The 16,594-nt window shown below is 25.1% G+C and overlaps 1 long non-coding RNA gene across 1 annotated transcript in view; it reads right to left on the bottom strand.

The window, feature by feature from the left end:
- Nucleotides 1-12,118: 12,118 nt before the first annotated feature.
- Nucleotides 12,119-16,594, bottom strand: part of LOC136089494 (uncharacterized) — a 50,273-nt gene continuing 45,797 nt past the window's right edge. Inside the window, exon 3 of the long non-coding RNA XR_010643106.1 lies at nucleotides 12,119-12,361. This is a non-coding gene — a long non-coding RNA (uncharacterized LOC136089494). The remainder of the gene's footprint in view (nucleotides 12,362-16,594) is intronic.

The following is a 16,594-nucleotide window of genomic DNA, read 5'->3' as shown; positions in this document are numbered from 1 at the left end:
TGTTGTCAGATGTTGTTAAATTTCTTAACATTGTTATCATTTGCTACCTAAAAAATTGGTATTAAGAACTACAAGCGTCACTTCAAGCCATGGATTACTAAAGGAATTATAAAATCAATTTAAATTCGAAATCTTATTTAAGGGAAAATGTTAAGGATAAAAGATCCAACAAATATAATTAAACTAAAATCTTCAAACGCTATAAATATGCTATAACTAATTTAATAAGAGCAAAAAATACATTTAAAAAAATTCTGTTCAGAAAATGTAAAAAATCTTTGTGAAACAATGGAAAGACATAAAAAGTCTAATAAATGTAAAAAATGTCAATGTACCTCAAAATTGCTAACAAGTTAATGAAACATACATAGCTGAATCAACTCTAATCTGCGATGAATTAAACAATTTTTTCATAAACGTAACTCAAAACTTTAATTGTTAAGAAATTATCTTAAGGATCCAAATCTTCACAGGTTACTGATACCTCCAACAAACCATTCTGAAATCTCATCACTAATACCTAAATTGAAACCTAGAAAAGCAGTAGGTCCTAGCAGCATTCCCACAAACATGCTCATTAATTTTAATTCTGAATTTTCTTATTTTCTCTCTAAGCAATTTGACATCCCCTTTTTAAATGTAACTTTTTCGGACATTTTGAAATTATCTTGTGTCATTCCAGTATATAAAAAAGCTCAAAACTCTCATGTACTAACTATAGATCAATATCAATTCTTACTAACATTAGCAAGCTCCTTGAAAAACTAATGTCTTCAAGATTATACTCATTTTTGAGTTTCTTTAACTTTTTAAATGAATTTCAGTTTACGATTTGATCAAACCACTCAACTTGCTACGCTTTAGTAAGTAAAACCGAAAAATAAAAAAGACACTGGGTACTGGTCATTTGGTTGGTAATTTTTTTATTTCTATTTTCATTCTAATTTCTAAACTTGAACATTACAGAACCGGAGGAGTTGCTTGTAGTTTGTAGTTTCAATCTTCTCTCTCAAATAGGAGGTAGTTTGTTAATATTAATGGTTACAAATGAAATATGAAATATATTTATATTAATAATCTAAATACTTATGTTAATAATCTAAATAATACTGTCCACTTCTCATTAGTCCTCCTCTCAGTCAGTTAATTTCTTTTCACAACTACTTCTTCTCGTGATTCAATCCTTTTTGGATTTTTTTATTACCACTACTTCTCGTGATTCAACCTTTCTGAGTTCATATGATCACTTCTCGTAATTCAAACTGTTTATGCTTTAAAACATTATCCTTACAACTTCTTTTCATAACTTTCATAAATAACAGGTTAATAAAAACAAAACATTGTACAATTTTAGCCAAATTATTTTGTTACTTTGTAAGAAAATGTTTCAAAATAATGCTCTAGCAATGTAATTATTAACTACAATCAGACAACTAGATGGTTATTAATTAGTTAAATAAACAGTTATTTAAAAAAAAAATTAAATAATGCATATTTAATGATAAACAAATCTATAAAATCACAAAATTTCTTTAACAATGCTGCTCAAACTATTTAGATATAAAAATATACTTATATATATTCAGAACAAAAGCTTCAATTTCTTTGCAGCAATGTTTAAATCATCTTTATTAGGTCTATTATTTTTTTAAAACCCAATATTATTAGCAAGTTGCGTGATAAAATTTGGTTTTTTTTGTCTATATGACAATTTAAATAAAATAGTAGATTTCAAAAAACTTGAATACCATGGAAAACCCATTAAAAAACTATAGAATTTCTATAGGTAACTGGAACACCTTTCCATAGAAAACTCATGGATTTTCAAAGGTTTTTCCATAAAAACATGCCAATAATACTCATGGAAATTCCATTGTTTTTTCCATCGGTTTTTTCGTAGATTTTACATGGAAACTTTCCGTACGGCTATATATATATATATGTATATAAATATATATATATATATATATATATATATATATATATACATATATATATATGTATGTATATATATATATCTATCTATCTATATATATATATATATATATATATATATATATATATATATATATATATATATATATATATATATATATATATATATATATATATATATATATATATATATATATATATATATATATATATATATATAAATGGATTTTTCATCCTCTTAACAAAAAGCATAAACTGCAAAGTAACATACCTCAACTTGTTATTGACAATATACAAATTAAAAAAGTAAATGTAACCAGAATCTTAATTGGAAAAATTGCATTAAAAACTTATCAAGTAAACTTTCAAAAAGAATTGGAATGTTTTACAAAGCAAGAAATGTTTTAAATAAACGTACTTTGGTACAATTATATCACTCATTTATTCATTGTCACATAAACTATGCAAACATTGCTTGGGGTAGTGCAAATAAAAATAAACTTAAACCTCTTTATTGTCACCAGAAGCATGTAGCAAGTCTTATATATTTTAAACACCGTTATACTCATCTCAAGCCTCTATTATTTGAAATTAAAGTATGAGCCTAATATTTTTAATACTCTTTGTTTTATGTTTAAATGTAAAACCAATAAATCGCTGATTTCTTTCCATAATTAATATTCACCAAAAGATAAATATAAATACATTTGACACAATGATATATTTATTAAGCAACCCATTTTTCAAGTAAATCTTTTTAAATTTTGTAATGATTATCGTGGACCATTCATATGGAATAAAATTGTTTAAAAAAATTTTACTGAGGATTTCATTCATCAAAGTGACTACTTTTCTTTTAAACGATAGCTTAAAGAACTCATTTTTACAATCAAAGATTTAACAATATACTTCTGATATTTTTTTAGTGATCTTTCTTTTACTCTCTAGTGTGATTAACAACTGTAATCTACATATATGTATCATTAACAACTGTAATCTATATATATAATAGATACAACGCATCTTGTATTTATAACGGAATATTTTAAGTTTCTTACTTCGCTAAATTGTTTTTTATCTTGTAAATACCTTATAAATTTTAACACGAACATTTCTTAGCGGTACTCGACGACAAGACCGAATGGTCTTCTACGAGTCCCCGCCTTCTAAATTCGTAGAAAATACCCAAAAAAAATTCGAGAGTAAATGTTTTTTAACTTAACTATATTGTTGAAAAAAAAACTATAAAATAACTATTAAAAACAAACTACAGCTGAAATTAAACAAATTATGCACGGTTAATTATCTGAAATGGCCGGTAAAAATAAAAGCCGGAAAACGTAATAGTAATTCGGTTTCATAATTTTGCGATTATTTAAACAAAGTAATTACAATATTTTGATGGAGGTTAAACTAACTTTTGAGTTGCATAGCTTAATCGGAAACTTGAATTGACATACCTTATTTTATTTCGTTATAGAGAACTTTACTTTTTAAAAAAAATTTGTCATTAATTAAAAAAAAATCAAAATGACTATTTTAGTTAGAACAAATTATGGACTTTACTTTTAACATGCACCCTGAGTAATATTTTTGTCAAGTTTTATTGTTTAATTATCATCAGGAGGCAAAGTTAGTAAGTAACAACGAGTATACATCAAAAAATATCAATCCCCAGTTTTATTACACTAGACTGCGTATCATTTTAATACTTTGCAACTCAAATGCAAAATAAGGAGAGAAATGATTCAAATAAGGAAAAAAAAATATGGACTCCCCTTTCAACACTCTGCTTAATTTTGTTTTATTAAGCATAAAATACGGTCGTTGATAAATTCGAAATGTGGCTTAATTCGCAATTTTTTATAGCACTTCAAAGAAAAAGTTAGGCTGTTGGGGAAAAAAATCATTTCCTTCCTTTAAAGTTAGACAATCAAATATTATATTAATTGTGTATATTTTTTAATATCACAATATCCTTTAGATAGAAAAAAAAGAAAACAGGGGGTTACTACTAGAAGAAGCTGTTTTTAATTGCATTGATAAAAACTAGTTTATGCTCCTTGGTTTTCTTGGATAATCAAACATTTGTGGCAAAAAATTAGAATGCATATATCCAATTTTGGACTTGCTAAGTATAAATTTTTTTTCAGCCGAATTTTTTATCCTTTATGAGAAATATGAGAATTATTATTCCTTTAGTTTTTATTTCTTAAGTTATGAAAGAATTTTATTTGCTTTTTCTGCCCTTTTCTACACAATCATTTTAATACTAAAAATTCCAATATAGACACAAAGAAAAAAATTGTCTATTTAGTGTTTTAATAAAAGCTATTTCTAATTTTTTTATGGATTTTATGAATTGTGAAATCATTGCATGGATACTTTACAAATTTATTTAATTCTGTGGTTTTTTGTCTCAAAGAATGTCTTTAATTGTCAATAGAATATTTAATCGCGGAACCTCTGCTACTGCTTCCTCTACTGAAGTTAATACCAAGTTTTGATTTTGTTGTTACACTGTGTATAACAAGACATGTTTTTAATATAACTTTTTAATTACACGATTGTGCAAGCAAGTAATAATGATGCTTTTTATAGTTTAAATCTTATTCAAGCATTAAAAGATTTTGTCTCTATTCTTAGAAATATTATTGATCAACACATTCAAATATGCTCTGAAAAAGTCGAAATATTATTGATCAACACATTCAAATATGCTCTGAAAAAGTCGAAAAATTGCATTTCAAATCATTTTAAATTGATTATCACTGATCCTTTGCTAGACCTTTGCTGAGTACTGAGTTTAACACGATGTTTGATGATACAACTTTGATGTGTCATAAAGCACCTGTCTTTTAGTTTCTTCGTTCTAATCTTTAGTTTCTTCAAAAACAATTGCAGAAATTCAGTGTTCTAGTTATACTTGTTCGAAAGGCCACATCATATCTTTATGTGCCTTTTTTTAACCAGGCTTTATTGGGCGTAAATATTATTGTCAAAAAAACGCCTCGTTACTTGAGTTTGACATGTGGGAAATATAGTTGAGTTTCACTTAACTGGCTGAATTTCAAAAATGAACTTCAATCTCATAATATTGAAACATCGCAAATAACAAACTTTTTCTTTACTGAGGCGCTTAAAAGGTTTTAAATGAAAGGTTATAAAAAGGTGCAAAGCAATAAGGTAAATAAAGTCTAAATGGATTAGTTTAGCTTTTTACACAGTTATCTATACGACAGGCTACTATTTATAGACAATAGATGGTAAACAAGTTTTTGACAATTTTTTTATAAATACTTATGAATTGTGTTTTAAATAAAACTCAAATATAATAAAAGTATAATTTAAAATAATGTCTTATCTACCTTTTGTGAAACAGCTATTTTCAAAGCAAGACATCTTTGTAAAAGTATTTAGCATTGTGCAGTTATTACAATAAGTTTTTTGACTCATGGTAAGTTTTTATAAAGTTTATTTATGATTAAAAGTTATTTATAAAATTATATAAAAAGATTTACACAGCAAAATTTTGTATTTAAAAAATTATAAACTGGATCTATTATACATTATGTCAACTAAGTATTTTCAAAAAATATTTTTTTTAATTTGCAAAGATCATATTTTCAGCTTTAGTGATCATTTTAGCGATGTTATAAGTCGTTTAAAAATTTATATAAATATTTTTTTTTAAATACACTCAATCCAGTCAAAAATAAAAGAAACAGGGAGAGGGTTGGGAGAAGCATAATTTTTTTTGGACTTACCCTTAAAATTTCATTTGAACGCCCCTGTATATACATGTATATATATATGTATATATATATATATATATATATATATATATATATATATATATATATATATATATATATATATATATATATATATATATATATATATATATATATATATATATATATATATATATATATATATATATATATATATATATATATGTATATATATATATATATACATATATACATATATATATATATATGTATATATATATATATATATATATATATATATATATATATATATGTATATATGTATGACTTTATAAATATGACTTTGTAAATGATTTTATATGTTTATAAAGAACTTTGTATATGTTTGTAAATGACTTTATAAATATGACTTTGTAAATGACTTTATATGTTTATAAAGAACTTTGTATATGTTTGAGGCACCCCGTACGGAAAACTTCCATTAAAAACCTATAAAAATTTCAATCGAATTTCCATGGGAAAATGGAACAGGTTTCCATGAAAAAATAATGAATTTTTTATCGAAAATCCATCAGTTTTTCACGGAAAGGTGTTCCAAATACCCAAAGAAATTCGATGGTTTTTTTATAGTATGGTTTGTTTTCAAGTTTTTGGAAATCTATTTTTTTATGAAATCTTATTTCAATTGTCGTATAAAACCATGAAAAGAAAATTTTATCACGCAACTCGGTAACATTATTGAGTTCTTTTAATCTATGGCTTTCGCGGAAAAAAATTAATAAACAAAGTAAAATTTAAATTTTGTTGAATCCCACAAAGCTTTGGAAAATCATAGCTTTAATGCACCTGAAACATTAGCAATTAATATATACATACTAACTAATTTTCTTTACTTACCAATTATTATCTTTTATAACTTACCTTATAATTACGCATCAACAGACAACCTTTTGAATGTTCTATATAAATGTTGTCAAATGTTGGGTAACATGTATATAAATAAAAAATAACAATGAGTATATCATTATTTATAAATAGCAATTATAATATTATTATTGCTTTTGTACTCGAGCTATCTGCATGAGGTACATCATTTATTTCGCCAGTCAAACCTTCCTGCTTATGATGTAGTAATCAAAATAAAATGATAAAGTTAAAATAAAGATATTTATGCTTATACTAATACATATGTATATGTTACTTGTATGTTGGTAAAATTTATATAGAACAAGGTAGCAATAAATATATTATTGATTAGAAATGGTAATTTAAAAAAAGCTTACTTTTATGTCCGACCTGTCTGAAAGATGCGAAACATAATTTTAATTGCCAGTCGAACCTGCCAGCTGATAATGTAGTAATTTTAAATGAAATGATAAAGTTTAAAATGAAAAGATTAATGCACATATTTAAATTTTATATGAATGTTGGTAACATTTATATAGAACAAGCAGCAACAAATATATTATCACTTATAAATAGTAATTTAGAAAAAGCTTATTTCTTCTTTGTCCGATCTATCGAAAAGATTTAAAACATTATTTTTATTGCCAGTCAAACTTACCTGCTTATAATCTAGTAAATTAAATAAAATGATAAAGTTAAAAGTAAAAAACGAATTATGCACACACCATTAAATTCGAAAACTTATTATATTTTTTACTTTACTATTTAAAACATACTAAATACTAAAAACACACTAAATACTAAAGTATTTAGTGTGTTTTTAAGTGTGAGCAAAAATTAATTTATTTTTACTTACGACGAGCACTTCACGTTAGTTGAATATAGCTAAATAAAAATAATTGTATTATAATAAATAATAGTGTATTACTTATAAACATTATTTTTGTATGCTTACATTTAACTGTGAAGTAAAATTTAGTGCATTAATTAACTTCCCTTTTCGATATTTTTAAAGCATTGCCATAGTTTTTCTACTCCACTTAGTTGTTCTAAGAACATCATTTCAAGTAGAACCCCAAAGATTACGCGTAAATCTTTTTTTGGTTAACTTGAACTCAATACATCATTTTAATTAAATAACTTTTGAACTACTTTTAAAAATATTAAATGCATATAAAAACTGACAATGTTTAAAATGATATAAATGATGAACAACATTATTTATATTGCCTGTCAAACCTGCCGGTTTATAATATAGTAATTTAAATAAAATTATAAAGAAAATTTAATGAATTTATGCACTAACTATAACATTATTTACATATTCTAATAACTTTGCTGTTTAGTAGAAAATACACTGCTTTTCTAAGTTTATCCAATACACTGTTTTTTTAAGTTTATCCAATACACTGTTTTTCTAAGTTTATTCTTCACTGGTAATCTAATGTACATTAAAACTAAAATTTTTGAAGTAAACCAAATAAACATTAAAAATCAAACTTATTCACTTAACATACTGGCTATACTATTGCAAGTTATGTGCAGTGAGCAAAGCTTCTGGCAATAGCTAGAAAAAGATAAGAATATACATTTTATAATGCATCACTATATGATAATATCCAGAGATGTAAAGACAGTAAAGGTCAAGACTAACACATTATGACTCAATACCGAGACTAAGACCAAGACTCCAAGCTTCAAGATCAAGGCAGTTAAATATGAGGCTTGAAACGTCTCGCGACCAAGATTTAAGTCTCTAGATTATCTCTAATTAAATCATATTATGATGCATTATAAAATGCATACATTTATCATATTATAGCAATTGCAAGTATGTCTAGCTGTTTATGTCTATAAGTTTATTTTGAATCATATTAAATGTGATGCACTATAAAAAAACATATAATTTATATTCTTCTTTATTAAAAAAAAAAAAAAAGATTTCAAAAAATATTATTTACTCAAGTTACAAAAGAGTGTAACTGTACGAGCTACGACGGCATCTTTAAACGCGCATTTGTAAAAGCCATGGTGCAACTTAAGCTATGAAAAAAAAACCATCGTTTACACATGGAAGTTTCATTGGATTTCAATTTGAAATGGAAGTTTCATGGATATTCCCCAATGGAAATTCCATAAAATTTTAATTTCCATGAGAAAACCATGGTTTTTTCATTCCATGAAGTTTCCATGGAATACCTATGGAATTCCATGAAATATTTTCATAAGTGACTGAAGTCATACTACATTTCTCAAGAAAACTATCCACATGCTTTGCAAGTGTTTTTTGAAAGTAAAACAGGTGAGTAAAACTTCTGACTTGTGCATAATCAACTAAATAGTTTTAACGAAACTGTATTAGTTATGGAAAAAGTTCAAGCAAATGCAACAGACATTATTTTAGAACTTGAAAAATTAAAATCTAATCTTGAGAAAACGAAGAATAGTAATTTTGTCCAACAAGGAGCAAAACCGTTTACATATGAGTAAACGAAGAACCAGTTTACAAAATTGTTGGAAGCTTTGGTTTAAAAAAGTAAATATTAACATACGAGAAAACGAAGAATAGTAATTTTGTCCAACAAGGAGCAAAACCGTTGCTGAGAAAATTTATTACCTAGGATTTCAATACATTTATGACAGAGATAATCTTTGATAGTGAACTATGGGAAAATGGTTTTGGTGGGGCTGAGATACTTGCATTGATTGGACTTGATCACGTACCGAAGTGAGAGGATATTGAACAATTTAATGAATCTATAAACAATATTAATGATACAGATGATCAAAAAAAATTAATATTACTAGTTTCTTTAATGAAATGTTAACTGTAAAAGCATTTTTTGCATCTTAAAAGGAAGTGGAGCTCATTGAAAATTCAAATTGCCTATGTTGACAAATGAGTCCAATTATTCAAGTATTTTCAAGAGAAAACATTGGTTGACCTAATCTGTAAAAAACATATTAAACACATTTTTGTGTGACAGGAACATCTGCACCTGTAGAGCGTAGTTTTTCAATCATGGAGCAATAAGGCTCTTCCTTTTTTACATAAAGATTTTCATGGAATCTAGTTACAAAGTGCGATGTTTTTTGAAGAATAAAAAATTTTTTCTATAAAGTACCCCTTCCCTCCGCTTCTTTCTCTGGTCATTTATTTCAACTTTTTTCAACACCTCTCCTCCAGCACACCCTGAAACCTCTTTCTTACCTCTCTTCCCAACCCTTACCTGCCTGTCCCAGTTTAAAAAATTGTTGGAAGCTTTGGTTTAAAAAAGTAAATATTAACATATGAGTAAATATATATTTCATTTTCCTCGTCATCTTTGCTTCCTCCAGAAATATCCCCTGCATATTTAATCATGACTTTATAATATCCTCAATAATTGCAACATTTGCTTCAAGGCAATTATTCGTTTGCACGGTATTTGTTTAAAACAAGTTAAATAAAATGTGCATAAATATACATGTATCAAAAAATGTATGATTTATGGTCTATATACTAATTTTAATTCAATTATAAACTCATAGCAACAAAATTTTCAAATAAAAAAATTGTGTTATATCAGCTTTTAAAAATGGCCGAAAACTTTTTCAATATTAAAATCTGTAGCACACTATATGCATCTAAAATGCATAAATGCAAAAAAATCAGTTGCGTTCCGACGTTGGCCCGACGTTGGTTCAGTGTTAGCACTTAGTTTGAAAAAACTTCATAATAATTTAAAGCCTCAAGTATAACGTATATGCAGCTGTAAGCAAAAACAAAGATGGAAAAAGTTTTAATTTATTAACAAAATAGCCAAATAAAATTTTTTTAACGTAATTAAAAAGAAGAAATTGAAATCAGTAAGAAATATGAATAGTATGTTATTAACAAGTTACTTAAGTGTAAAAACAATTTTATGTCTATAAATCAGGTTAACAATATTAAAAAAAACAATTGGCAATTAAAAAAACTCTATATATAGAAGTTGTATATTTAATAGTTTAAAAGCTCTATATACAGTATTTTTCACAAACAATTTAAATTTTTTTGTTTGCTAAGATGTTATGTGAAAATCCATTCTACTCCATTCTCTATCTTGCCTTGTTTTCCCCTTTAAACAACTTATATGCCCTCAAAAATACACGTGGTAATTAGAACTCTTTTTTTTTTTTGTAATGCAAGATATTAAATTGCTTTAAGCTTATTGCCTTACAACGACTACCTTCACAAAATCCGTGTAATAGAGGTCTATCTTCAATTAAAGCGCTGTAACACTCAACCATGGATCAAGAGTAGGTGCAAGTGTAACCAAGAGAAACAGTTAAATGTGCTTTGACAACAGAGATATACAATTTAAAAAAAGTGAAAATCATTGAAGATACTAAAAAAAACAGTCTTGAAATAAGTCATCTTAACGCAGTTATCTTTCCCTTTTAATATTATAATAACAAAATGATTTGATAATAATAATGAGAATATTATTATAAATAACAGTATCAAGTCATTTTCTTAGTATAGTGGTTTACCCTCCTTAAAAAATTCATTATATGGAGGTTAACGTTATTTTGTTAAGAACACAGAACTATTACCACAACTTTTTATAAAAAATAACGAATGTTTTTTTTTTTGTTGGTTCTGGTACTTTCTATAAAAACTACGTTGATTGTTACAAAAATACGATATTTAGCTACAAATATAAAGCAATATTATAGTCATTGCCAATATTTATACTTGTCGTTGTGTTGCATTAAGCTTTAGACCTTCAATATCTAACTATCCATGTGTTGTAATAATATTAATTTTTGAGTAAACTGCAGCCAATCAAACAGTAATAGAAGCGACAAAAACAATTGTTCATGGTTTGTTAATTTTTTATTGAAAATCACAATTTTGTTACTAAACTTAAAGTAAAATTACAAAAAGTTATGTAAAAATTACATAAATTCTTTAATACTAAAATTTATATATAAATATATATATAAATATATATATATATATATATATATATATATATATATATATATATATATATATATATATATATATATATATATATATATATATATATATATATATATATATATATATATATATATATATATATATATATATATATATATATATATATATATATATATATATATACATATATATAAACAAAAAAAGTTTCTTAAAAATTGTTATGACTTGCAAAATTTATATTTAAATCCACATGCAACAATAAAAAAGCAAAATTAATGTTTAGAAAAAAAGCTTTGCAATTTTTGAAAGTAGTTTTGAAATAAAATGTAAAATTTTCGATACTGTTGGTATTGATGTTGGCCTTTTTGATGTTGTTGAAGGGTTAAAAGTTTGCACAGTGCGAATCGATGTTGTTGGTTGTGTTGATAATAAGCTAACATCATTGTTGCATAAATCTGTATCGCAGCAGCTTATATATATATATATATATATATATATATATATATATATATATATATATATATATATATATATATATATATATATATATATATATATATATATATATATATCAGCAATTTAAAAGCTTCTAAAATATTTTAGTTAAGAATTACCGTGCAATCAGAAGAAACTGAGTAAAACAAAGCGCATTGTAGAGAACACGGAAAAAAAATATTTTCCGTTGTACATTTCCGTTCAACTAATGGTAAATTTCCATAACGATTCAAAATTACCGTTGCACATAGGTTTTCAATACCTGAACATGTAGCTATGGATACTTGTGCATCTTGCGTGTTGTTTTGAAGAGCTTGATTAAAACATTGTAGTCCATAACCTTAAAAGTTAAAGATTATAAGAAATTTTCAATTTATGAAATAGAAGATTTCTTTTATTTGTATTTAAACACGATCAATTTTTTTTTTTAAGCATTTCTTAATCAGAATATTTTTGGTTAGGTTATGATTAGTAGTGGAAAGGTTTTAATTAGTTTTGGTAAGGTTATAATTAAGTGAATGGTTGGAAATAAAAATTTTAGACAAACTGATTCTGATTGGGAGGCTGAATAAGTCAAAAAAAATTACAAAAACGGGCATAAGTGTGCCTAATGAATTTGAAATTACTGGCATAGGATTGGCACTTATGCCGATTCGTAATTATGTCAATCTTTTCGAGTTCTTTCGGCTAGCTAATGCCAATTCGTTCTTATGCCAGTTTCAATAAATCTTAAACCAAAATATTTTAATTTATTATTTTAAAAATTGTTTTCTTGAAAGTTTTAATTAAATTGGTTAAATTTTTTATTTAATAATTTTTTACAGAATAGACCTTAAACTAGTATTGTAGTTGTTAAATTAATGACTAAAATTGAAGATGTTTATAAATAATACATGTTCTAAAGTAACTGCATTTGATTTTTTTTTAATTATTTAGTTTTAAAGAAGACATTTAATTATTCGCTTTTGATAGTTTAATTAAATTTATAGATCAGAAGCAAAATAAGATTCAATATTATGTTTTTGGTTTTTATTACTAAATAATATTTTATAAATCATATATGGAATGCTTTTAATAAAGACTATTATAACATTAGGCGTTTTCATTGATTCCTCCAAACCATTTGACACTGTTAATCATAAAATCATTTTTAAAAAATTAGAACTCTACAAAGTAAACAACCTAAACTTACTTTGGTTTAAAGACTTCTTGACTAACAGGAAGCAATGCATAACCTATGGAACAAATGAAACCAAAAAAAACTTATAAGTTGCAGTTCCTCAAGGATGTATCTTTGGACCATTTTTATTCCTAGTGTATATAAACGAACTATTTTTAGTTTCTAAAATATTTTATCATATATTGTTTGCAGACGATTCCAATCTTATAGATTTAACAACTTTTGAAGTTGGAAGACTAAGCGGTGACCTTATACAATAATTTAAATTATATAAAAGTTTTAAATATATTGATATGAAGATAGTCAACATATAAATGTATTCAATTAATACACCAGGTCTAGCATCCAATATTAGAGGTTATAAACATCGTGTAAATCAGAGTTTGTTAAAAATTGTTTAAGTAAGACAACACTTCTTTAATAATAGTCTTTGAATGGAATAGTTTACCGGAATCGGTAAAGGAGTCTACATCAATCAAAAAATTTATATTCAACCTTAAGCTGATTGACTTACAAATAATATTAGCATTGATATAACTAAATGTTTTCTTTTCTATCCTCTTATCAAAAAACATAAACTCCCAATTTACATGCCTCAACTTGTTATTGACAATATACAAATTAAAAAAGTAACAGTAACCAACTTTCAAGGTGTTTGTATAGATGAAAATCTTACATGGAAAAATCACTTTAAAAACTTATCAAGTAAAACTTCAAAAAGTATAGGAATATTGTACAAAGCAAGAAATGTTTTAAATAAACATACTTTAACAATAGTTAGTACAATTATATCACTCATTTATTCATTGTCACATAAACTATGCAAACATTGCTTGGGGTAGTACAAATAAAAATAAACTTAAACCTCTTTATTGTCACCAGAAGCATGTAGCAAGTCTTATATATTTTAAACACCGTTATACTCATCTTAAGCCTCTTTTAATTGAAATTAAAGTTTTTAATATGTATGAGCTTGATATTTTAATATTCTTTGTATTATGTTTAAATACAAATTCAATTCATTCCCGATTTCCTTCGATAATTTGTATTCATCAAAAGATAAAAATAAATACATTTTATGCAATGATAATTTTATTAAGCAGCCCATTTTTCAAACAAATGTTTTCAAATTTTGTATTGATTATCGCTGACCATTCTTATGAAATTGTTTTATAAAATTTTACTGAGGATTTCATTCATCAAAGTAACTACTTTTCTTTTAAAAGAAAGCTTAAAGAACTCATTTTTACAATCGAAGATTTAACAATATACTTCTGATATTTTTTAGTGAGCTTCCTTTTTACCCTCTATTTAAGCATGAATTTATAAAAACTATATATGTATCATTAACAAATGTAATCTACATATATAATAGATATAACGCATCTTGTATTTACAACGGAATATTTTAAGTTTCTTACTTCGTTACTTATTTTTATCTTGTAAATATCTTATAAATTTTAATACGAATTTATTATTATTATTATTATTATTATTATTTTTATTATTATTATTATTATTATTATTATTTTTGTTATTATATATTTGTATTTTAAATATTTCAATGAAATGCTTATTTAAAATGTAATAAAAAGAACAAAAAATAAATAAAACAAGAAAAACAAATTACAATTAAATATTTATACAGTTATTGTATTGTCATAGATTTTGCTTGACGCTTTATCTCAATAGCATTTGAATTATTATCTATTAATCTGCTTTATTCGCACAAAGATATAAAAAATCTCTTTAAAACTTTTAATGAAAAATTGTCTAAATCAAAACTTGTCATGGAAGTTTCGCATACAATCAATTAAAAGTAAAGTCTCTAATAATAATTCCGTGCTTTAGAAAACAAAACCATTTTCAAATACTAGAGCTATAATAAAAATTTATTTTTCATTAATTCACAACTATCTTTTTTACTGCAATTTTGCATGGGGATGTACGAGTTACGGAAAACTCAAAAAACCTTATATTAAACAAAAGCATGCTTGTAGGATTGTATTTGGTGCAAACAGAACTGTGCGTTGCAAATTAAAATTATATCATCTATAGGACTAAAGTATTTATAAACTAATTATTTACCAAATATTTCTATTAATGTTTAAACCGATGCATGGAATATCTCCACTTATATTTCAATTTTACTTTAGTAAAATATCTCATAAGTATTCAACAAAATTTTCAGGAAATAACTTTATAGTATCAAGAAATAATTCAAAAATGAGTTCTTATCGGATTTCATATCGAAGACCATATTTATGGAAAAATTTTATTAAAAAGTTCAATAAAGAACACTACTCACAAGAGAATTGTAAAACGTAATCTTACTGCAATTAGATTTTAATACAATAGACTTGAAATATTTTTTTTAAAAAGTTGATTTTAATATAGAAAACGATTTCATTATTACTTAATATATATTTTTAAATATTTATTAAATATATTTGTAGGATTAAACGAAACATTTTTTTTTTATTTTAAATCAGTATAAAAGACATTTTATTATTTGACAAAGACGGACAATATGTAAACGGGGCTCGGTGATAAGACTCTCAATAGGCCGGGTGAATAAAAAAAAGCAATTGCTTTTACTTTGTAATTGGTCAGATTTGCGTTGATAAAAACTTTAGCAATTTTACTCAAACTTTTACTCACGTAAAAAGCTAAACATTTACTCAGCGTTTATAAAGTAAATTGCTTAGCTTTACTGGAATAAAAATGTGACAGAGTTTCCTAAAAATTTTATTCACGTAAAGCTGAACAGTTTTTTTAAAAGCCCTGAGTAAAAGAAATTGCTTTTTTTTATTCACCCGTCCTAATATTTTCTTCATGCTCCGGCCAATAAAAAGGCAAAAAATACATGTATAAATATATATATATATTTTTTTTATTAAAATCCAGTTGTTTTTTTTTAATTTTTACTTTTTTTATTTTAAATTGGATGTTATTATATGTTTTTATCTCTTTACAGACTATGATTTTCCGATCTTAATTCTTAAGATTCGTTCACATTTATTTGTTTTCACAGTAGTTATATTACAGTGGTTATACTACAGTAGTTATACTACAGTGGTTATACTACAGTAGTTATACTACAGTAGTTATACTACAGTAGTTATACTACAGTAGTTATACTACAGTAGTTATACTACAGCAGTTATACTACAGAAGTTATATTACAGTGTTATACTACAGTAGTTATATTACAGTAGTTATACTACAGTAGTTATACTACAGTAGTTATACTACAGTAGTTATACTACAGTAGTTATATTACAGTACTATAACTACAGTAGTTATACTACAGTATTTATAGTACAGAAGTTATATTACAGTGGTTATACTACAGTAGTTATACTACACTGGTTATACGACAGTAGTTATACT

This window comes from Hydra vulgaris, chromosome 13 (genome assembly GCF_038396675.1).
Source record: "Hydra vulgaris chromosome 13, alternate assembly HydraT2T_AEP".
Classification (NCBI taxonomy): Eukaryota; Metazoa; Cnidaria; class Hydrozoa; order Anthoathecata; family Hydridae; genus Hydra; species Hydra vulgaris.
This window is presented reverse-complemented; position numbering and strand designations above follow the sequence as displayed.